Genomic DNA, 23,701 nt, shown 5'->3' on the forward strand with positions numbered 1-23,701 from the left:
TCATAATTCAAAATTAAGCATACCTTTCGATCCCCTAGTGATAGTGATCGAGATTCTAGCTTAATTTTAACTCCTGGTTGAATTCTTTCTTGGATTTAAAGTAGTTTTGAGTGAATTAGGGTTTTGAAGAACTTGGGGGTCGCTCCTGGGGGTTTCGATCGAACAGGGATACACACAAGGTGTGTGTAGTGATGTTTATCCAGGTCTTTAAAACTGTCACACCCTGGCTTTGCGGAAGCGTGGGTTTATTTGGGGTGACTTCTTAATACCATAGCTTAATCACAACAAAGCTATATGAAAGTAAAACCATGATGATCATCCATTTCTTCACGTTTTAAAAATAAAACACCACAACACTGTTTTCAAACGTCGACACATGCAACGAGTTTACGACACTACAAAATAAAAACATTGTTCATAAGACACAACCACAAACATGAAATAAACACAGTTTAAGACTTGTGACTCGTCCAGGCAAAAGCCACAACCCCTAAACTTGGATGACCTCATTTCTCATACGCAGCATGAAAACGTAGCATACCTCGCCGGATCCCTAATTCCCAGAAATACATGTAAGTTGAAAAATCAACAAAAGTTGAGCGAGTTCATGTAAAAGTGAGTATGTAAAACCTTTGTAATACATTTGCATGTATGAAAAATCCCTGGTATGTAGCATTTAAGGAAAAAGAGATCACCATTGGGTTGCAAAGCCAATGATATGTGTGAAGTGCAGTAGGAAGACTCAAACCTAGCACATTTTGCGTCGGGCTCAAAGTCACCCCAAGGTCCGTACAGTTGGGCCTGGAGTTGGGCTCGCTACACCCAGATAGATATACCGCTAATGACCCTCGGTCCTACAATGAGGATTAATGGCCTCTAGTTTCCGCCTACCCACTCACATGATCTAAGTAGTAACCCTCCTTAAGCTAACCATACCATGTATAAAAGTATTCGTAATCATTGTAACATGTATTTCACCCCCGAAGTATAAAAACTGAAAACAGTTAAGAGAAAAGGGGGACATGAACTCACAGAAGTGCGTCTCGAAATAGTCAATCCCGAAATAACCTGCTGCGTGACGACCTACACGTACTAACTTCTATCAGACGGACGGCCGTGCCTTGGTTTAAGGTTTAACGTTTTTGGGAAATAGTTAAACAACTATTTCGTATTTACACTTCTTAATTATTTTGTAAATATATTCCTTCCCAAGGATGGGGGTATTAATACATGTGCGTTTTATAAATCCGAAAATATATTTCTAAGTCTCACTTAGGAAATATATTTTAAATCACTTGTCTAAAATATTCTATCTCCAAAATATACATATTTTTCCCAAAAATATTATATTTTACTTCATATAATTTCCAAAATATATATATTTTTCCCAAAAATATTATATTTTATTCCATACAATTTCCAAAATAATACCTTTATCAAAATATGCATTTAAGGGTATTTTCCGAAAATACATAAGTTACATTTTAAGGTTCGTGTTGTAATAATAATACCGATGTAACTTAAATATTTATTTGTGAGGGGGTTGGTATTATTTTGGAGTCGTATTTTCATGATATTTTCAAGTAATATTATTTTTACACTAAAAATAATATATCTCTAGTTCACAAAATAATCATATCATCACACAAGCGTCTTACTATGAAATATATATTCTAGATATATATTTAACAAGTTTTATTTATGAAAATCCACCTCCGAATACTTGGTTATTTTATAAAAAAAATCATGGCAAAGTTTGTTTGGAAAAACAAGTCAAAAATATATTTATAATCACTTGTCACGAAAATATTTCTAAGTGTTATTTTTTGGAAAAATTTCGCCAGAGTTCCTCTGTAACTGGAGGTGGCCACGCTTACTAGCGTATCATTTTCTTTTCAAAATCCAATCAACAATTTATCAACCATCAATATACAATATTTAAACATCAAACTTGTCAAAATAAGTATAAATCGCAAACTCATGAACTTGTAAGTCTTGTAAAAATATGTAGTAATCTTCTAACATATTTAGTAGGTTTCGTCATCTTTAAAAACATGTTTCGTTTCTTAAAAACTATGTTTTTAAAGAACTTGAAGTTTAACAACTTCTTGTCAAAGTTTACGAAAATATTTCTTTGTCAAATCTTTTTGTTACACAAGTGTTTACACACTTGCTTTTTCACTAAAATGCTTATAGTTTATGTAAGATCCGGGTTTTAAACAAGACTTGTATATTTCACTTGGTTCTTCCGAAAACCACTTGTAGATCTTTAGATCTACTAGTTTAGAACCTTATTTTAAAAGAAAAATCATTTTACACAAGTTCATGTTTTGTGAGTGGAAGGGTTCATCATCTTACAACTTTTACACTTAACATATTACTAGTTCATGTTCCATGAACATGATCTAGCATGGTTAGATGATGATCCATCCTATTACTAGCAACAAACAACATAAAATAATCATAACTAGACAAGTTTCATAAGATTTACACCACTAGTTACTCTTTATCCATCTAGTTCATCATTCTTTGAAGACTTTTAGTTATGATCATTTGTGTTTTTGATTTTTAACCATTAAATCTCTTATTAACCACTTTAAACAAGATCAAGAGGATGTTTAGAAGCACTTACTACTAGCTCGAGGCTAGGGAAGAATCAAGGCGTAAACAAGGTGGATAAAAGAAATGTAGAAAGGTTGAGTTTCCAAAAGCACCGAGCCTGCTTGTATGTCACCTTTCACCTTTGTGTGTATGTAATATGAGTGAACAAGACTTGAATGGGGGTGAGTTGGTGGTTGATGGTTTCGGCCGAAGGTAGCAAGAGGGGGAAAGAGAGAGCAATTTTTGGTGTGTTTGAAGTGAATGAAAGTCTTATCTCTTAAGCATTCTTATAATCCATCTTGGTGCTTTTATCCGTCATGTATTATGTTCACAAGATATTAGACAAGATTGATTAAAATAATCAAGTAATTGTAGTGTGGGTCACCACATGGTGACCGTATGTTGAGGGGGGGAGGGGGGGTTATGGTTGGATTTCAATGATATAGTTAGATCTAGTTAAGTTCCAATGGTGTTAATTAGAGTATTATGTATGTAGTATAATACAAGGGGTGTTAGGCTGTTCGGGGTCCCTAACTAGCTCAGAAAAGCATAAACAATGTCTTTGGCAATATTTTTATTTTCCGGGTAAAGTTGGGTTGTTCGGTTGGATATTGATCCGTTAAAGTGCTAAATAAGCATTTAAAGTGTCTTTATAGTGTTTTAGTGACACAATGAATTCCCGACACTTTGGAAAGTGTCTAGTATTATTTTCTCATGTTTTTGCACTTTACTAGTTAAGTTAAATGCTGGATTTTTGCACAAAGTGCAGAATTTTGTAATTAACACATGTTTTAGGCACATCCGGTCACTATAACAATCACCTAGTGACGCAGTTTTTCAATCCTCACCTCCCTACACTCCCTACTAGTGTAGTAATCTATTCCCGGCTCATAATGGCCTCAGAGACAGTGTCTGTCTAGTGCTGGCTATGTCAGCATGTTTACTGGGTTATCCGTTCACTGTGCTAACTGTGCTTTTGTGCATCAAGTTTGTCACTATAGTTTTGTGTGTAATAAATGGAGTGACAGTAATAAAGTATGATGCATGAATATGTATGTATCAGAAATCAAGAAGCAGTTTAACCACAATTGTATGCAAGCACAGTAATTAAGCATTAATTAAATATTAATTAATTTGTACAGATACCTGTTTTGGTGAGGGTTGTCACATTCTCCCCCCGTTAAGAAAATTTCGTCCCGAAATTTTAGGCTCTGCTTCAGTTGCAGGGGTCTTAGGAAATAAGTGGGGGTATTTTTCTTTCATTCGATCCTCACGTTCCCAGGTGTATTCTGGACCATGTCTTGCATTCCAACGAACTTTGACGAGTTTGACACTGCTCCGGCGGGTTTTGTTCACCTTCCAATCCGTAACCTCAACGGGTTCTTCAACAAAATGGAGCGTGTCATCAATATGAATATCGTCTGTGGGAATGACAACAGTTTCTTACGTTGGACTCTTTTTCAGATTTGATACATGAAATGTATCGTGAACACCATTCAGCTCGGCAGGTAAGTCCAACTTGTATTCTACTAAACCAATTCTTTCCAGAATCCAGAATGGACCAATATAACGCGGATTCAACTTTCCACGCTTCCCGAAGCGTGCCACACCCTTCCAGGGTGATACCTTTAACAAAATCATGTCTCCTACCTCAAACTCTAGAGGTTTCCTTCTTCTATCCGTATAGCATTTTTGTCGATCACGAGCCGCCTTGATGCGATCTCGGATCTGTGCAATCTTATCTGTGGTTTCCTGGACCACATCAGGACCAACCAATTGTCTATCACCTGCATCAGACCAACAAAGCGGTGATCTGCACTTGCGTCCGTATAGAGCTTCAAATGGCGCGGCTCCAATACTGGTGTGGTAGCTGTTGTTGTACGAAAATTCGACCAATGGTAAATGTTTATCCCAGCTACCACCCAAATCCATAACACATGCTCTCAGCATATCTTCCAATGTCTAAATAGTTCTCTTGCTCTGGCCATCAGTTTGTGGGTGAAACGTTGTACTCAGGTTCAACTATGAGCCAAAAGCTTCTTGGAAAGACTGCCAAATCCTTGACACAAACCTTCCATCTCTATCATAGATGATCGAGAGAGGTACTCCATGACGTGCAACGATTTCTCTCATGTATATTTTGGCCAACTTGCCCGTGTTATCTTTCTCTCTAATTGGTATGAAGTGCGCAGATTTCGTTAACCGGTCCACTATTACCCAAATAGTGTCATGACCTCTTAGTGTTCTTGGAAACTTTGTTATAAAATCCATTGAAATCTATTCCCATTTCCACTTGGGAATCTCAGGTTGTTGCAGAAGTCCTGAATGATTCTGGTATTCGGCTTTTACCTTGGCGCACGTTAAACATTTTCTAGCATAAACAGCAACGTCGCCTTTCATCCTAGGCCACCAATAATAATCCTTAAGATCTTGGTACATCTTATCCGCTCTTGGGTGATAGAGTATCGTGACTTGTGAGCTTCATAAAAAATAACCTTTCTCAAACCACCAAACAGAGGAACCCAAATCCGTCTCATGAAACATAACGTTCCTTCCTCGTTTGGCACTAATTGCTTCTCCATCCCACGGAGATATTCTTCTTCAATGTTTCTTTCTTTAAGAGCTTCTTTCTGCGCGGCAAGAATACGCAAGGAAAGATCTGTCTGGATAATCATCTCCAAAGCCCTAACCCTTATATGTTGCAGGCTCTTCTGATCCGGGAAGATTGTACAATTTGTACCATATAAGTAATGTCTCTAGATTTTCAATGCAAATATCACTGCGCCCAGCTCCAAATCATGCGTGGTATAATTCTTTTCATGAACCTTCAACTGGCGTGATGCGTAGCCTATAACTTTCTGGCGTTGCATCAACACGCAACCCAAACCTTGACGCGAGGCGTCACAATATACCACGAAATCATCAGTTCCCTCTGGTAGCGATAAGATCGGCGCATTGCAGAGCTTGTATTTCAACAACTGGAATGCTTCTTCCTGTTTGATTCCCCAATCAAACTTCTTATCCTTCTGCGTGAGGAAGGTCAGGGGTTGAGCGATTTTTGAGAAATCCTCAATAAATCTTCGATAGTAACCAGCCAAACCTAAGAATTGTCGAATCTCGGTTGGCGTCTTTGGAGTCTCCCAATTCTTTATCGCTTCAATCTTGGTGGGGTCCACATGTATCCCATCCCCATTCACCACATGTCCAAGGAATTGGACTTCGCGTAGCCAAAATTCGCACTTCAAGAATTTGGCATACAACTTTTCCTTTTTCAGCAACTCCAAAATAGCTCTTAAATGTTGTTCATGCTCAGCCTTCGACTTTGAATAAATCAGGATATCGTCTATGAACATAGTCACGAACTTGTCGAGATACGGCTTACAAACTCTATTCATCAAATCCATAAAAACAGCTGGCGCGTTTGTCAACCCAAATGGCATTACCAGAAACTCGTAATGTCCATAACGAGTTCTAAAAGCGGTCTTAGGAATACTTTCCTCTTGTATTCTCAGTTGATGGTAACCTGATCGCAAATTGATCTTCGAGTAGTAGCTTGAGCCTTGCAGCTGGTCGAATAGGTCATCAATCCTTGGCAGAGGATATCTATTCTTGATAGTCAACTTGTTCAACTCCCGGTAGTAAATGCACATACGAAAACTACCGTCTTTCTTCTTGACAAACAGAACTGGAGCTCCCCAAGGTGAGAAGCTTGGTCTGATAAATCCCTTGTCTAGCAACTCTTGAAGTTGTGTCGACAATTCCTGCATCTCAGACGGGGCAAGTCGATAAGGTGCCTTAGCCACAGGCGCGGCGCCTGGAACTAAGTCACTGCGGAACTCCACTTGCCTTTGGGGTGGCAATCCTGGAAAGTCCTCGGGAAAGACTTCAGGATATTCCTTCACGACAGGGATGTCTTCGATCTTCGGCTCAGCAGCTTTCTTATCCACGATGTGTGCCAGGAAGGCAACACATCCCTTCTGTAAACACTTTCGAGCTTTCAGGCAGCTGGTGATTCTTAGAGGTGTATCGCGCTTTTCTCCATGAACCACAATTCTTTCTCTATCTTCTGTTGGGATGCGAATGACCTTTTCGTGGCAAACAATCTCAGCCTTGTTGCTTGATAACCAATCCATCCCTACTACCACGTCGAAGCTTCCCAACTTGACTGGTAGTAGATCCAAAGTAAACTCACACTCTCCCAACTCGATTACACAACCTCTGACAACTTCATTAGCTTCAACCAGCTTTCCATTAGCCAGTTCAATTGAGTACGGGATATCTAATTTACTAGCGGCTAACCCAAGCATATTCTTAAATTCTAATGACACAAAGCTATAGTCGGCACCAATATCAAACAAAACGGATGCAAAGCGTTGATTTATAGGGAACGTACCAGTAACAACATTGGGATCCTGGCGCACTTCCCTCGCCTCGATGTTAAACACTCTTCCGCGGGCTTGTTTCAGCTGCGGGCATTCCTTATTGAAATGCCCAACATCCCCACAGTTAAAATAGCCCAGCCTTTGCCCATTTCCACCTCCGTTCCCAGCTTGAGTGTTGTTTTGATTTCAATTCACATTCCCAGTTTGATTTGCATTGTTTCCTCGGTTTCCATTTCCTCCATTGTTCCCTTGTGGATGATTTCCATTACCACCACGGTTATTGTTCCTATTACCAAAACCTCCTTGGCCTCCCCGGCCAGTACTAGCCCAGCAAGTATCCTTCAAGTGGCCAACTTTTCCACAAGCTTCACATATTTTTGGCCCACACCGGCCAGAATGATGATGCTGGCAGGTGTTACACTTGGGCTGTGTACCCATATAACCCTTTCCTTTCTTTCCAACATCGGTTGCAGCTTGGACCGGTGTGCTTGATTCTCCTTTCTTGCCAACACTGCTTGTACCCTGTTTGAAGTTCGAGAACTTCCTTTTGTTCTCGCCAGATGACTCTACGTGAGTCTCTTTCTTTTTCTGCTCAGCATTCGAAAACTTGTTTAAGCGAATGGCTTCCTCAGTAAGAGCCACACTGAGATCAATGGCTTCTGTGATTGTCGCAGGCTTGGAAGTAGTGACCATACTCATGATCTGAGGTGCTAAACCCCAAATAAAGCGCTCGATACGTTTGAACTCCGGTGTAACCATATAAGGCACCACATGTGACAAATCGTGGAACCTCTGAACATACTCCGCAATTTTGGGACCTTCCATTTTCAAGTGCCAGAATTCCGTTTCCAGCTTCTGAATCTCCGCACGTGAGCAGCACTTTCTTCGCATGAGCTCCTTCAGCTCGTTCCATGTCATCGCATATGCAGCGGCTTCACCAAGAGTTTGTACTTGTAAATTCCACCAGGATAGGGCTCCATCCAAAAATAGCCCAGAAATGTAGGTGACTTGTTGTTTTGGAGCGCACTTGCTCATTCTGAGAACAGACTCAGTCTTTTCTGCCCATCTTACAAAAGCAACAGCACCTCCGGTGCCGTCGAAGTTCACGGGCTTGCAGTCAAGGAACTGCTTGTAAGTGCACCCTGCACATACGTTAGAATATACAAATGGCATCAGCGGACGTGCTATAATATCCAAATGTATCGTAGTATGCCTCAAACGACTTAACATTACCATTGGGTGGATTGTTATTGTCGTTGTTGTTCGAATTGCTTCCGCTAGTTCCTCCTTGTGAGGCTGCATACTGCGCTATGGCGGCAGCAATGATTCCTTGAAGTTTTGCCTCATTAGCAGGCATACGCATCTGGCGTCATGGAGGCATCTTCTAAAAGATGTTTCACGTTGGTCAGGTCATAGTAAGTAAAAGGATTATACGTACGTAACAACAATATCAAACACATAACATCCCATGTTACAAATAAATCAAGCTCATAACATCTCATGTTATAGAATATAAACAATTAATCCAACATCACGTATAATGAGAATACTGCGATTGCACTATCATAAATCAAGACCACAATGTAAGGTTTACAAGTTCATAACTGTATCATATATCATCAGCGACTAAGGGCCACATCGCCCTAGTCCAAACTATCTAATCAGTGATAACAAAATACAAATCATCAAAACTCATAATCATCAAAATGCGGTCTCCAAAAAGCTGTGTAATCTGTACAATCACGGTCCTCTCATCAAAAGTCTACCTGCGTCGAGTCAAAAGGCCTAAGCTGATGGCGGCGGAGGAGGGGGAAAATGAGAAAAGAGTAAACGACGCAAATGTAACCAGTCCTCCTCCATAGTGTGATGAGAGCGCAACAAGTATGCTATCTGCTGCTCAGGAGTCCAAAAGCGAGCGGCAGAATCGGGTGAAAGTGGACGCGGAGGGTGTGATACTGCAGGTGGGGTCTGGCATTGGCACGGGGGTCGCTGAGCTCTCTCCAGCTCCTGTACGCGACGGGTCAGCGCCTCCTGCTGTATCATGAAAGATCTGAGAATATCCTTCGTAGAATACCCACGTGGTATGGGTGATACGGATCAGATGGTGGCATAATGGGGGGCGCGGTCCAGAGGAATGGCTCACTAGATGGAGCAAAGGACGGTACAGTAAATGGTGCAACAGTGGGAACAACAGTAGGATGAGAAATCTAGGGCACAAATTGGTCTCCTCCTGACATGAAAGGTGTATGACCAAACGGCTGTCGTGGTGAACCCTCTCCAGGACGTGGTGGAGGTATGTCCCGAAGAAACGTGATAAGTAAGTCGGTGCGGTGAACATCTGTGGTGTGTGTGGGAAGCAAGGGAACATCAACGGGGGCTGAAACAGGGGCTGAAACGGGGGCTACAGGGGGTGTAACTGGTATCACGAAAGGTGGGAAATCATCGTCATCATCTATCCACCCGTTGCGGGTGTGAGCGTATCGTGGATCGATATGGGTTGCAAAAGGTGCACGGTCGAACATCACCGGCATAGGACCAGGAAGTGGTGCAACGACAGGATCCTCTAACAAAAGCAGAGCATCAACATGAGCATCAACAGCATGATCATCCACCGATGGCGGAGCAACAACAGGATGATCATCAACAGGTATATCATCAATGAAAGGAGCAACAACAGGAGCATCGGCATGAACAGGGTCATGCTCGAATGCAGGGTCAGGAGCAACGACTGGCTCAGGGGCCACAACAGGCTCCGGATCAACAAAATCCATATCAAAATTAGCTAGATCAGCAAACAAAGGATCGACAGGGGCTACAGGATCCTCCAGGGGCTAGTCTAAGTGTATGAACTCAATGTCATGGTCGGGATCAAAGCCAGGTGGAAAAACAGGATCTGGATCATCATCAACATCATGATCAAACTCAAAACTGTGTGCAGGAACAGGTGCAGCTGATGACGCCATGTCCGGGTCGGCGTCGTGTGAGTGGTGCTGCACTCCCTAAGTGTGCGAAGGTGCGGATGCCACAGACTCAAAGGAGTCAGGAACAGGTGAATGAACGGGAGCCTCCTCTGCAGGAGCATCAGCAAGGAGTAGGATATCATCAGCAGCAATATGGGCCTCACCCTCAAGCGGGTCCTCCTCAAATAGATCGACATCGTCGTCAGAGACAATGTCAAGGGGCATATCAACAACGAGATAAGCAGCAAGGGGCACAGGAGCAGGGATCACCGCGAGTGGTAAATCCCCAGCGAGATGGCCATCAGCAGGCTCGGGTACGACATCAGGCAGCGCAAAGGGCTGGAAGTCTTCATCGTCTGTGCTGGTAGTATCGGAAGTGTGAACCTCGTGCTCCGATGAAACTCTGTCATCTGATACTATCGCCATGGGATCTGTAGTGTCTGAAACTCTAGTATCTGATGAGGAAGGCATGATGTCTGTAACACAAACACACATAGGCACAAATAATCAATCATATCATCAAATAAACATGTTAGTCACCAATAAGCAATCAAGTAATTCTCCTAGTCCCACTAGTCTAACCTCCCAGCCTCTCAGACTGAACCTCCTAGTCTCCCAGACTACCATCCCAGCCTCTCAGACTGAACATCCTAGTCTCCCAGACTACCCAGCCAGTCTCTCAGACTGAACTTCCTAGTCTCCCAGACTACCCTCCCAGTCTCTCAGACTGACTCCCTGGCCTCTCAGACCAGAACCTCCCCAATCTCTCAGATTGGCCCCTCAGTCTACATGACTGAACCATAAATTTGGAAAAGTGTTCATACTTTGTTTATAAAAACTTTTGTATCCTGGATCTGGACGTAATGTATGCAATGTAAAAATGTTTTCGTGAGAGCCCTAGTGATCATAGTCTAGGCTCGAGAAGGAATCCTAGTTCGCTATGATCAAGGCTCTGATAACAAGCTGTCACACCCTGGCTTTGCGAAAGTATGGGTTTATTTGGTGTGACTTCTTAATACCATAGCTTAATCACAACAAAGCTATATGAAAGTAAAACCATGATGATCATCCATTTCTTCATGTTTTAAAAATAAAACACCACAACATTGTTTTCAAAACGTCGACACATGCAACGAGTTTACAACCCTACAAAATAAAAACATTGTTCATAAGACACAACCACAAACATGAAATAAACACAGTTTAAGACTTGTGACTCGTCCAGGAAAAAGCCACAACCCCTAAATTTGGATGACCTCATTTCTCTTACGCAGCATGAAAACGTAGCATACCTCGCCAGATCCCTAATTCCCTGAAATACATGTAAGTTGAAAAATCAACAAAAGTTGAGCGAGTTCATGTAAAAGTGAGTATGTAAAACCTTTGTAATACATTTATATGTATGAAAAATCCCTGGTATGTAGCATTTAAGGAAAAAGATATCACCATTGGGTTGCAAAGCCAATGATATGTGTGAAGTGCAGTAGGAAGACTCAAACCTAGTAGACTTTTACATCAGGCTCAAAGTCACCACAAGGTTCGTACAGTTGGGCCTGGAGTTGGGCTCGCTACACCCAGATAGATCTACCGCTAATGACCCTCGGTCCTACAATGAGGATTAATGGCCTCTAGTTTTCGCCTACCCACTCACATGATCTAAGTAGTAACCCTCCTTAAGCTAACCATACCATGTATAAAAGTATTCATAATCATTGTAACATGTATTTCACCCCCGAAGTATAAAAACTGAAAACAGTTAAGAGAAAAGGGGGAGATGAACTCACAGAAGTGCGTCTCGAAATAGTCAATCCCGAAATAACCTGCTGCGTGACGACCTACACGTACTAACTTCTATTAGACGGACGACCGTGCCTTGGTTTAAGGTTTAACGTTTTTTGGGAAATAGTTAGACAACTATTTCGTATTTACACTTCTTAATTATTTTGTAAATATATTCCTTCCCAAGGATGGGGTATTAATACATGTGCGTTTTATAAATCCGAAAATATATATTTAAGTCTCACTTAGGAAATATATTTTAAATCACTTGTCTAAAATATTCTATCTCCAAAATATACATATTTTTCCCAAAAAATATTATATTTTACTTCATACAATTTCCAAAATATATATATTTTTCCCAAAAATATTATATTTAATTCCATACAATTTCCAAAATAATACCTTTATCAAAATACGCATTTAAGGGTATTTTCCGAAAATACATAAGTTACATTTTAAGGTTCGTGTTGTAATAATAATACCAATGTAACTTAAATATTTATTTGTGAGGGGGTTGGTATTATTTTGGAGTCGTATTTTCATGATATTTTCAAGTAATATTATTTTTAAGCTAAAAATAATATATCTCTAGTTCACAAAATAATCATATCATCACACAAGCGTCTTACTATGAAATATATATTCTAGATATATATTTAACAAGTTTTATTTATGAAAATCCACCTCCGAATACTTGGTTATTTTATAAAAAAAATCATGGCAAAGTTTGTTTGGAAAAACAAGTCAAAAATATATTTATAATCACTTGTCACGAAAATATTTCTAAGTGTTATTTTCTGGAAAAATTTCGCCAGAGTTCCTCTGTAACTGGAGGTGGCCACGCTTACTAGCGTATCATTTTCTTTTCAAAATCCAATCAACAATTTATCAACCATCAATATACAATATTTAAACATCAAACTTGTCAAAATAAGTATAAATCGCAAACTCATGAACTTGTAAGTCTTGTAAAAATATGTAGTAATCTTCTAACATATTTAGTAGGTTTCGTCATCTTTAAAAACATGTTTCGTTTCTTAAAAACTATGTTTTTAAAGAACTTGAAGTTTAACAACTTCTTGTCAAAGTTTACGAAAATATTTCTTTGTCAAATCTTTTTGTTACACAAGTGTTTACACACTTGCTTTTTCACTAAAATGCTTATAGTTTATGTAAGATCCGGGTTTTAAACAAGACTTGTATATTTCACTTGGTTCTTCCGAAAACCACTTGTAGATCTTTAGATCTACTAGTTTAGAACCTTATTTTAAAAGAAAAATCATTTTACACAAGTTCATGTTTTGTGAGTGGAAGGGTTCATCATCTTACAACTTTTACACTTAACATATTACTAGTTCTTGTTCCATGAACATGATCTAGCATGGTTAGATGATGATCCATCCTATTACTAGCAACAAACAACATAAAATAATCATAACTAGGCAAGTTTCATAAGATTTACACCACTAGTTACTCTTTATCCATCTAGTTCATCATTCTTTGAAGACTTTTAGTTATGATCATTTGTGTTTTTGATTTTTAACCATTAAATCTCTTATTAACCACTTTAAACAAGATCAAGAGGATGTTTAGAAGCACTTACTACTAGCTCGAGGCTAGGGAAGAATCAAGGCGTAAACAAGGTGGATAAAAGAAATGTAGAAAGGTTCTTGAGTTTCCAAAAGCACCGAGCCTCCTTGTATGTCACCTTTCACCTTTGTGTGTATGTAATATGAGTGAACAAGACTTGAATGGGGGTGAGTTGGTGGTTGATGGTTTCGGCCGAAGGTAGCAAGAGGGGGAAAGAGAGAGCAATTTTTGGTGTGTTTGAAGTGAATGAAAGTCTTATCTCTTAAGCATTCTTATAATCCATCTTGGTGCTTTTATCCGTTATGTATTATGTTCACAAGATATTAGACAAGATTGATTAAAATAATCAAGTAATTGTGGTGTGGGTCACCACATGGTGACCGTAAGTTGAGGGGGGGGGGGTTATGGTTGGATTTCAATGATATAGTTAGATCTAGTTAAGTTCCAATGGTGTTAATTAGAGTATTATGTGTGTAGTATAATACAAGGGGTGTTAGGGTGTTCGGGGTCCCTAACTAGCTCAGAAAAGCATAAACAATGTCTTTGGCAATATTTTTATTTTCCGGGTAAAGTCCGGTTGTTCGGTTGGATATTGATCCGTTAAAGTGCTAAATAAGCATTTAAAGTGTCTTTTATAGTGTTTTAGTGACACAATGAATTCCCGACACTTTGGAAAGTGTCTAGTGTTATTTTCCCATGTTTTTGCACTTTACTAGTTAAGTTAAATGCTGGATTTTTGCACAAAGTGCAGAATTTTGTAATTAACACATGTTTTAGGCACATCCGGTCACTATATAATAAAATTTAGGGGTGTTGCAAGTCTATCTCCCTTAAAAAGGATTTCGTCCTCGAAATCGGAATACATACCGAATAAGGAAGTGTATATGCGTCTCATTTCTTCTTCGGACTCCCAAGTGGTGTCCGATCCCTTCCGGTGTTCCCATTTGACCTTAACTTGCTTAATCTCTTTATACCTTAAGCCTTTGACCTTTCAATCAAGAATTTCGATAGGCTTTACGACATAATTAAGTTTATCATCAACTTCAATGTCGTCATAGCTTACATAAGTCGTTTCGTCAGCTAAGCATTTTTGTAGATGTGAAACATGGAAAGTGCTATGAATACTGCTTAACTCTTCTGGCAGTTCTAGTCGGTATGCTACCTTACCCACACGTTCCGTGATTTTGAATGGCCCAATAAATCTTGGACTCAGTTTTCCCCATTTTCGGAATCGAATAACCCCCCATGGAGATACTTTAAGCATAACCATATCACCCACCTGAAATTCAATCGGTCTTCGTCTTCTATCCGCGTAGGACTTTTGCCGATCTTGAGCCGCTTTTAAATGAGCCCATATCACTTCAATATTTTCATTAGTGATCCTGACTACGTCTTTGTGAGCTAATTCTCGCGGACCCACTTCGCCCCAACATATCGGGGTTCGACACTTTCTGCCATAAAGCATTTCATACGGGGCCATTCCAATACTGGAATGGTAACTGTTATTATATGAAAATTTAGCTAGTGGTAGGTAGATATCCCAGCTACCGCCAAAATCAATAATGCAGGCTCGCAACATATCTTCGAGTGTTTGAATAGTTCTTTCACTCTGCCCATCGGTCTGCGGATGATATGCGGTACTAATAAATAACTTAGTACCCATCCCTTCTTGAAAATCACGCCAAAAGCTTGAAGTAAAACGCGTATCTCTATCCGATACGATAGACACTGGTACTCCATGACGAGATATAATTTCATTCGTGTATATTTCCGACATCTTTTCAGAAGTGTAGGTTTCCCGAATTGGAATAAAATGAGCAATTTTGGTCAATCGATCAATTACTACCCATATGGCATCAAATCCACATGATGTTCTTGGTGGTTTAGTTAGCAGATCCATAGTAATGTGCTCCCACTTCCACACTGGTATGTCTAACGGCTGAAGTTTACCATAAGGCTTCTGATGTTCTGCTTTCACTTGTAAACAAGTTAAGCATTTTTCCACATACTTTACTATGTCTCGTTTCATTCCAGGCTGCCAATAATTTTGTTTTAAGTCTTTGTACATCTTGGTAGCTCCCGGATGAATAGAATAGCGGGACTTATGAGCTTCGTCAAGATGAAGAGTTTTAACATTGCAAGAGTTTGGAACCCAGATTCGATTGAAACGGGTTTTTAATCCATCACTATTATCTTGCAAGTCTTTGAGTTGACCCGCTATTCTTTCTTTCTTCACATTTTCTTCTTTTATGGCTTCAGTTTGCGCCTCCTTGATTCGTTCAAGTAACCCTGAGGTTACTACTAACTGCATCGACTGCACCCGAATAGGTGAATATTCTTCTTTTCTACTCAGTGCATCTGCCACTATGTTGGCTTTCCCAGGATGATAATGAATTTCACAGTCATAATCCTTCACCGTCTCTAACCAACGTCGTTGTCTCATATTTAACTCTTTTTGATCAAAGAAGTACTTGAGACTTTTATGGTCAGTGAAAATAGTGCATTTCACACCATATAAATAATGCCTCCATATTTTCAAGGCAAAGACTACTGCCGCCAATTCCAGATCATTTGTCGGATATTTCTTTTCATGAATCTTTAATTGTCTGGAAGTATACGCGATCTCTTTTCCTCGCTGCATAAGTACACATCCGAGACCCAGCTGAGATGCGTCTGAATAAATAACCATGTCTTCTGTCCCATCCGGTATCGTTAGTACCAGGGCACTGGTCAATCTTTCTTTAAGGATATGGAAGGCATCTTCTTGTGCACTACCCCAATCAAACTTCTCCTCTTTACGGGTCAATTTAGTTAATGGAGTTGCGATCTTGGAGAAATCTTGTACAAATCTCCGATAATAACCCGCAAGACCTAGAAAACTCCTAATCTCTGATGGATTCTTTGGAGGTTTGCATTTTGACACAACTTCTATTTTGTACGGATCTACCGAAACTCCCTCGACACTAATAACATGCCCTAGAAACTGCACTTCACGTAGCCAAAAGGCACATTTTGAAAACTTTGCATAAAGTCTTTCACGCCTAAGTGTTTCAAGTACTTCACGTAAATGACATTCATCATCCACTTTGCTTTTTGAATATACCAGAATGTCGTCGATGAAAACAATCACCGACTTATCTAGCATTGGTTTGAAGACGCGGTTCATAAGATCCATGAAAGCCGCCGGTGCATTAATCAATCCGAAAGACATTACTAAAAACTCATAATGTCCATAACACGTTCGAAATGTTGCTTTGGGTATATCTTCGTCTTTTACTTTTAACTAATGATAACCCGACCTTAAGTCGATCTTTGAAAACCAACTCGCGCCTTGTAATTGATCGAACAAGTCATCGATCCTAGGAAGCGGATATCGATTCTTTACCGTGAGTTTATTCAATTCTCGGTAATCAATGCACATCCTCATACTCCCGTCTTTCTTCTTTACAAATAATACTGGCGCTCCCCACGGAGAAACACTCGGTTGAATAAATCCTTTGTCTAAAAGGTCTTGCAATTGCGATAGCAATTCTTGTAGTTCCGACGGCGCTAATCGATAAGGAGCCTTGGCTACCGGTTTCGCGCCCGGGACTAATTCAATGCCAAACTCCACCTCACGCTCGGGTGGTAATCCCGGTAGATCTTCCGGAAAAACGTCTTCGAATTCTCGTACTACTGGTACATCTTTGATTTCTGAAGCCTCTTTATTTGAGTCATGTATGTAGGCCACACACGCTTTACATCCATGTCGAACCAGCTTGCAAGCTTTGATGAAAGAACAAATTATGGGGCTACAGCTTTTCTCCCCATAAATAGTAACATGTTTCCCGCTTGGAGACATTAGTTGTATCTCTTTAAGGTTATATATTACTTTCGCGTGATATCGAGCTAGCCAATCCATCCCGATTACCATTTGAAATTCTCCCATTAACATGGGAATTAAATCAACAAAGTATTCTTCATTGTCAATGCTCAGTTTGCAATTCCAACACATATCACAAACAATAAAACTTTTATTGTCACCTACTTCTACTTCTAGTGGTATAGGTAATTTTGTTAACGTGAATGTAGGGTGTTCAATAAATCATGTGATATAAAAGATCTATTTGCACCCGTATCAAATAAAATTTGGGCTGGAATTGAATTTACAAGAAATATACCTGAAACGACATCAGGTTCGATTTATGCCTCAGCAGTTGTCATGTGGAACGATCTAGCCTTTGCTTTCTGGGCATCAGGCTTTACATCAGTGGTATCTTTGGTTCCAGCTAACTCCGGGCACTCAGACTTTTCGTGTCCCGGTTTATAACATTTATAGCATACCGGCACCTTTCCTGGGCAATTAGCAACCACATGCCCCACTTTACCGCACGTAGGACATGGTTTGTTCTTAAAATAACATTCACCCTTGTGATTCTTTCCACAAATTTTGTCACACCCCCAAAATCCACACGCGGAGTATCACCGCTTGGGAGCGTGACTGACCAGGATCAAGCCACCAATCATATTGAACATGTAATTAATATTAAGTAAAAATAAATGTAAACCATCCATTCAATACGATAGGTGTTCAAAACATAACCATAGTTTTAAAGTGTAGCGGAAGCATAGTAAATAATCCAACAATAGTTAATAGTTTTAAATGTCATAATAGTTCAACGTAGAAACCACGATCCTTGCCCACAACGACCCGCTTCTCCAGTGCAAGCTCCAAGTACCTAACGATCTGCAAGGCATGTAACAGAATGATCAACAAACTAGTTGAGCGAGTTCACAGTAAGTAAATGCGTAACAGTAAGTAACGGGTGGCTCTACAGGGCCAATAGTAGGTTATACAGGTGGGGGCTTCCCATGTTATGTGACCACTAGACTATTCGTATTATCCCTGTTCTTCGTCCGAGAACAGTAGCGCGTATAGGGTAATTAGCATATGACCACGTAGGTGTTATCCCAACCTACGGAAGAAGTAAGTAATGCGTACACGTAGGTTTTACGTGTGTGCCTGACATCCGAGGCAGTAATGGCATATGACCACGTAGGTGTTATCCAACCTACGGAACCACGTAGGTGTTATCCCAACCTACGGAACCGTCCTGACATCCGAGGACCATGATAGGTGATAGTCTAGGAAAAGCGTTTGTACGTTAGAAGTCAATTGAAACCTTTAACCCATTCCCACGACCCGGGAATCCCATGCCTTAGTAGGAGTGTGAACTCACCTTGGTTTGCTCGGTATGCTAGGTTATGCACTCACAAGTAATTTAATCACGTCCTATTGTATGCACGCATAACAAATCAGTTCATGTTCGAAATGATACGCATGCAATCTAATGTCACATAGTGCTTGATAGCCAATATCATGCATCAATCATGTATCACATAACAGTCAGTTTGCATATCGGCACAACACGTATCATTTCACATTTAATCATCAGCTAGTGTACACGAATACAAATGTTAACATTCATCACCAAGCATGGCATGCCAAATAAATCAAGCACATATTCCATCATTCAAAGTATGTTCATAATCCCTAATATCTTTCGATCCAACTGTTATCTTTCGACACATAGTGATCTTTCGACAAACAGTTATCACAGTTATCATTCGGACCGAATGTTATGTTTCGAACCAATGTCATCTTTCGGTCAATGCTATCCTTCGGTCAACACTGCCATGGTTCGGTCAAAGCTATCCTTCGGTCAACACTACTATGGTTCGGTCAAAGCTATCCTTCGGTCAACACTACTATGGTTCGAAGGACATGTATCTTTCGGTCTCAACTATGTTTCGAATAACTAATATCTTTCGACAAATAACAGTTACGTTTACACAAAGTTTCCAAGTTTATCCGATTATCAATTAACACAATTTCAAGTATTCAGTTACTTCAGAATCGATCAAACAGGGAGTTTCATATTAAATCTCATGAACCCTAATTTAACCACATGAACAATAATAACACAATCGAACCGGCCCTAAATCACTATCATGCGATTTTATTAAAACAACATCAAAACCTCAAGTATAGACAACCAATCATACTAACTGAACCGTTCGGATGCGTCACATACATAATCGATTAAACAGGTTAATATCATACAAACAATCCGGCCGATTAAGCAAATCTGATTATATGTCCGGCTGATCCATCAAACATGTTCGGCCGGCTACATCTAATAGGCTCATGTTCGATTCACACATTCATACTCGATAAATCAAAAACACATAATCACAAATCAATATAGACACTAACCGAAAATCTGGATTACGGAAACAAATCCTTCGAACAGAGAATGGGTCTGCTATGCCGTCACACACACACAAGGGAACTAGGGTTTTCGAAACTAACTGTCGACTTACATGCATTCACGTATTTAAATCGTATCACGAGAATGGGCCAAGCCCATTAGAAAGACTGGGCCGAAAGATGTCGAAGGATATGTTTCGTGATCCTTCGGACCGAAAGATGTCGAAGGATCCTACCTTTGCTCGAAGGGTATGTTTCGAGATCCTTCGAACCTAAGGTTATCTTTCGTGATCCTTCGATCTGTATGTCCTGTTTCGTGATCTAGACTAAGTGTTTTAATAATAATAATTCTAATATTATTTTCTACCACAGCAAGTAATCACATATAGGCAAAAAGACAATACGTTTCATTAAAACACCACGCGTACAATTTCAAGTCCACAATCCAAACAACTAAACAGTCAAAGTCAACGCGCATTTAATGCGAAAGTGAAAGTCAGAAACTCGAGTTGTCACATTATCCCCAACTTAAAAGAAATTTCGTCCCGAAATTTGGTACGCACTCACTGAGGAAGCTAGGTAAGTTACATCGTTCACTGGTTTTCCTGGGGTGTCACATCATCCCCCCGTTGATTTGGAATTTCGTCCCGAAATTCAGTAGTAGTAGCTTCAGCCTCAGAAGTGGATGCATTGGTTTCGAATAGCTAGGGGTACTTCTCTTTCATCTGGTCTTCGCGTTCCCAGGTATACTCTGGACCACGCTGGGAGTTCCAACGAACTCGAACAAGAGGGATTCTCTTGTGCTTGAGGACCTTAACATCCCGGTCTGTGATTTCAACTGGTTCCTCGACGAACTGCAACCGCTCGTCGATAGTGAGTTCCCTAAAAGGAACTATAAGGGTCTCATCTGATAGGCATTTCTTCAGATTCGACACGTGAAATACATTGTGAACTGCACCGAGTTCAGGAGGTAGGTTTAATCTGTAGGCTACTTTGCCAATTTTCTCAATGATCTCGAACGGTCCGATGTACCGCGGATTCAGTTTGCCTCGTTTACCAAATCGAACCACACCCTTCCAGGGTGAAACTTTCAATAAAACCCGGTCTCCGACCTCAAATTCCAATGGCTTTCTACGCTTGTCCGCGTAGGCTTTCTGACGGTCGCGTGCTGCCGCCATGCGTTGTCGTATCTGCGCAATCTTTTCTGTGGCGTCCACTACAATCTCTGGACCCGTAATTTGACTATCCCCCACCTCTGCCCAACAGAGAGGTGACCGGCATTTACGTCCGTACAATGCCTCAAAGGGAGCGGCTTGAATGCTGGTATGGTAACTGTTATTGTACGAGAACTCCACCAAAGGGAGGTGTTTTTCCCAGCCGTTGCCGAAATCGATGACACACGCTCGAAGCATGTCTTCTAGAGTTTGAATCGTGCGCTCAGACTGCCCATCCGTCTGAGGATGATATGCTGTGCTCATGTCTAAACGTGAGCCGAAGGATTTGTGCATCGCTTGCCAAAGCTCTGACGTGAATCGTGCATCGCGATCCGAAATAATGGAAGTGGGCACTCCGTGCCTCGAAACAACTTCTTTCAAGTATATGTCTGCTAGGGTAGAAAACTTATCCGTTTCTTTGATAGCCAAGAAGTGAGCAGACTTTGTGAGTCGATCAACGATCACCCAAATAGTGTCATTCCCACGCTGGGATCTAGGTAAGCCCGTAACGAAATCCATGGAAATTTCTTCCCATTTCCATTGAGGTATCTTGGGCTGTTGAAGTAGGCCTGATGGTTTCTGATATTCAACCTTGACTCTCGCACAGGTTAAGCATTTTCCAACGTACGTAGCGATGTGAGCCTTCATACTAGGCCACCAATAAGTAGTGCTGATGTCGTGGTACATTTTATCCGACCCTGGATGTACCGAATAGCGAGACTTGTGAGCTTCATCCATTACAAGTTCGCGTAAACCGCCATAAAGTGGGACCCAAATACGCCCCGTTACGTAGTAGGCGCCGTCTTCCTTTTGTTCCATGCGTTGCCTTGAGCCGCATAAGGCTTCAGCTTTGACGTTTTCGGGTTTCAGAGCTTCCATCTGAGCAGCTCGTATCTGAGAGGGAAGACTAGACTGAATAGTAAGCTGTAGCGCTCGCACGCGCTTTGGTAGAGTGTCTTTCCGACTGAGGGCATCAGCCACGACATTGGCCTTGCCTGGATGGTACTTGATGGCGCATTCGTAGTCGTTTAGAAGTTCAACCCATCTCCGTTGACGCATATTCAAATCCTTTTGCTTAAGAATATGCTCGAGACTCCTGTGATCGGTGTAAATCGTGCACTTGGTACCGTACAGGTAGTGTCGCCATATCTTAAGCGCGAAAACAACAGCTCCCAGCTCTAAATCGTGCGTCGTGTAGTTCCGTTCATGAACCTTGAGTTGCCGAGAGGCGTAGGCAATAACTTTATCCCGCTGCATCAATACACAACCAAGCCCCTGTATCGATGCGTCACAATAAACCACGAAGTCATCCGTGCCCTCTGGCAATGAAAGAATAGGTGCGCTGCAAAGCCTATCCTTTAAGTACTGAAAAGCGGTCTCTTGCGTATTACCCCATCTGTAAACGACACCTTTCTGTGTTAGCAAAGTAAGTGGTTGCGCGATCTTTGAGAAGTCTTTAATAAATCGCCTGTAGTAACCCGCCAAACCCAAGAATTGGCGTATTTCTGTCGGTGTACGTGGTGCTGGCCAGTTTCTGATCGAATCAACCTTGGATGGATCGACATGAATCCCATCCTTGTTCACTACATGGCCTAAGAAGTGGACTTCACGAAGCCAGAAGTCGCATTTTGAAAACTTTGCGTACAGTTGCTCCTTTCGAAGAAGTTCCAAGATAAGACGTAAGTGCTGCTCGTGCTCCTCCTGACTCTTGGAGTAAATCAAAATGTCGTCGATGAAAACAATGACGAACTTGTCGAGATAGGGTTTGCACACCCTGTTCATAAGATCCATGAAGACTGCAGGCGCGTTCGTAAGCCCGAATGGCATGACAAGAAACTCGTAATGACCGTAGCGAGTTCTGAAAGCGGTTTTGGAGACGTCCTCATCCCGGACTCTCAGCTGATGATACCCTGACCTTAAATCAATCTTGGAATAGTAACATGACCCTTGCAACTGGTCGAATAGGTCATCTATGCGCGGAAGAGGATAACGGTTCTTCACCGTCACCTTATTGAGTTCGCGGTAGTCGATGCACATTCTGAACGTACCGTCTTTCTTCTTCACAAATAACACTGGAGCTCCCCAAGGCGAAGAGCTTGGACGAATAAAGCCCTTTTCCAAGAGCTCTTGTAGCTGCTTCGACAGTTCTTCCAGTTCGGTTGGAGCTAAGCGATACGGTGCGCGGGCTATTGGTGCTGCTCCAGGAGCTAACTCAATCTGAAACTCGACTTGACGATGAGGAGGTAAACCAGGTAAATCTTCAGGAAACACTTGAGGAAAATCACGCACAACTGGTATATCCTCCGGCTTCTTTTCCTTTGCTGATGCGTCAGTGACAAGTGCCAGAATGGCAGTATGTCCCTTTCGTAAACATTTCTGCGCCTTTAAGAAAGAGATGATGCCAACCACAGCACCACTCTTGTCACCTTGTACTTCGAGAGGTTCTTGACTGGAGCGAGGAATACGAATAACTTTTTCTTTGCATAAGATCTCCGTGTGATGTTGGGATAACCAATCCATACCGATGACGACGTCGAAACTACCCAAAACTATGGGTATGAGATCAATCGAGAAAGTCTGACCCGCTAGAACAATACTACAACCCTTGACTATCTGTGCGGCTTCTACACTTTTACCATTGGCTAGTTCTACGACGTGTTTGGTGTCTAGGGGTGTTGGTGTACGTTTTAATAATTTACTCATTTTCAATGACATATAGCTTGTATCAGCACCCGAATCAAATAAGACAGTAACATAAATATCGTCGAGAAGAAACTTACCCATAACCACATTGGGATCATTCACTGCATCTCCTCGACCCAACACAAAAGCACGACCACGAGCTTCATTGCCGTTGTTGTTGTTGTTTCCCCCGTTATTGTTGTTATTGTTCCCGTTGCCCTGATTATTGTTGTTCTGGTT

Source organism: Helianthus annuus, chromosome 12 (genome assembly GCF_002127325.2).
Source record: "Helianthus annuus cultivar XRQ/B chromosome 12, HanXRQr2.0-SUNRISE, whole genome shotgun sequence".
Lineage (NCBI taxonomy): Eukaryota > Viridiplantae > Streptophyta > Magnoliopsida > Asterales > Asteraceae > Helianthus > Helianthus annuus.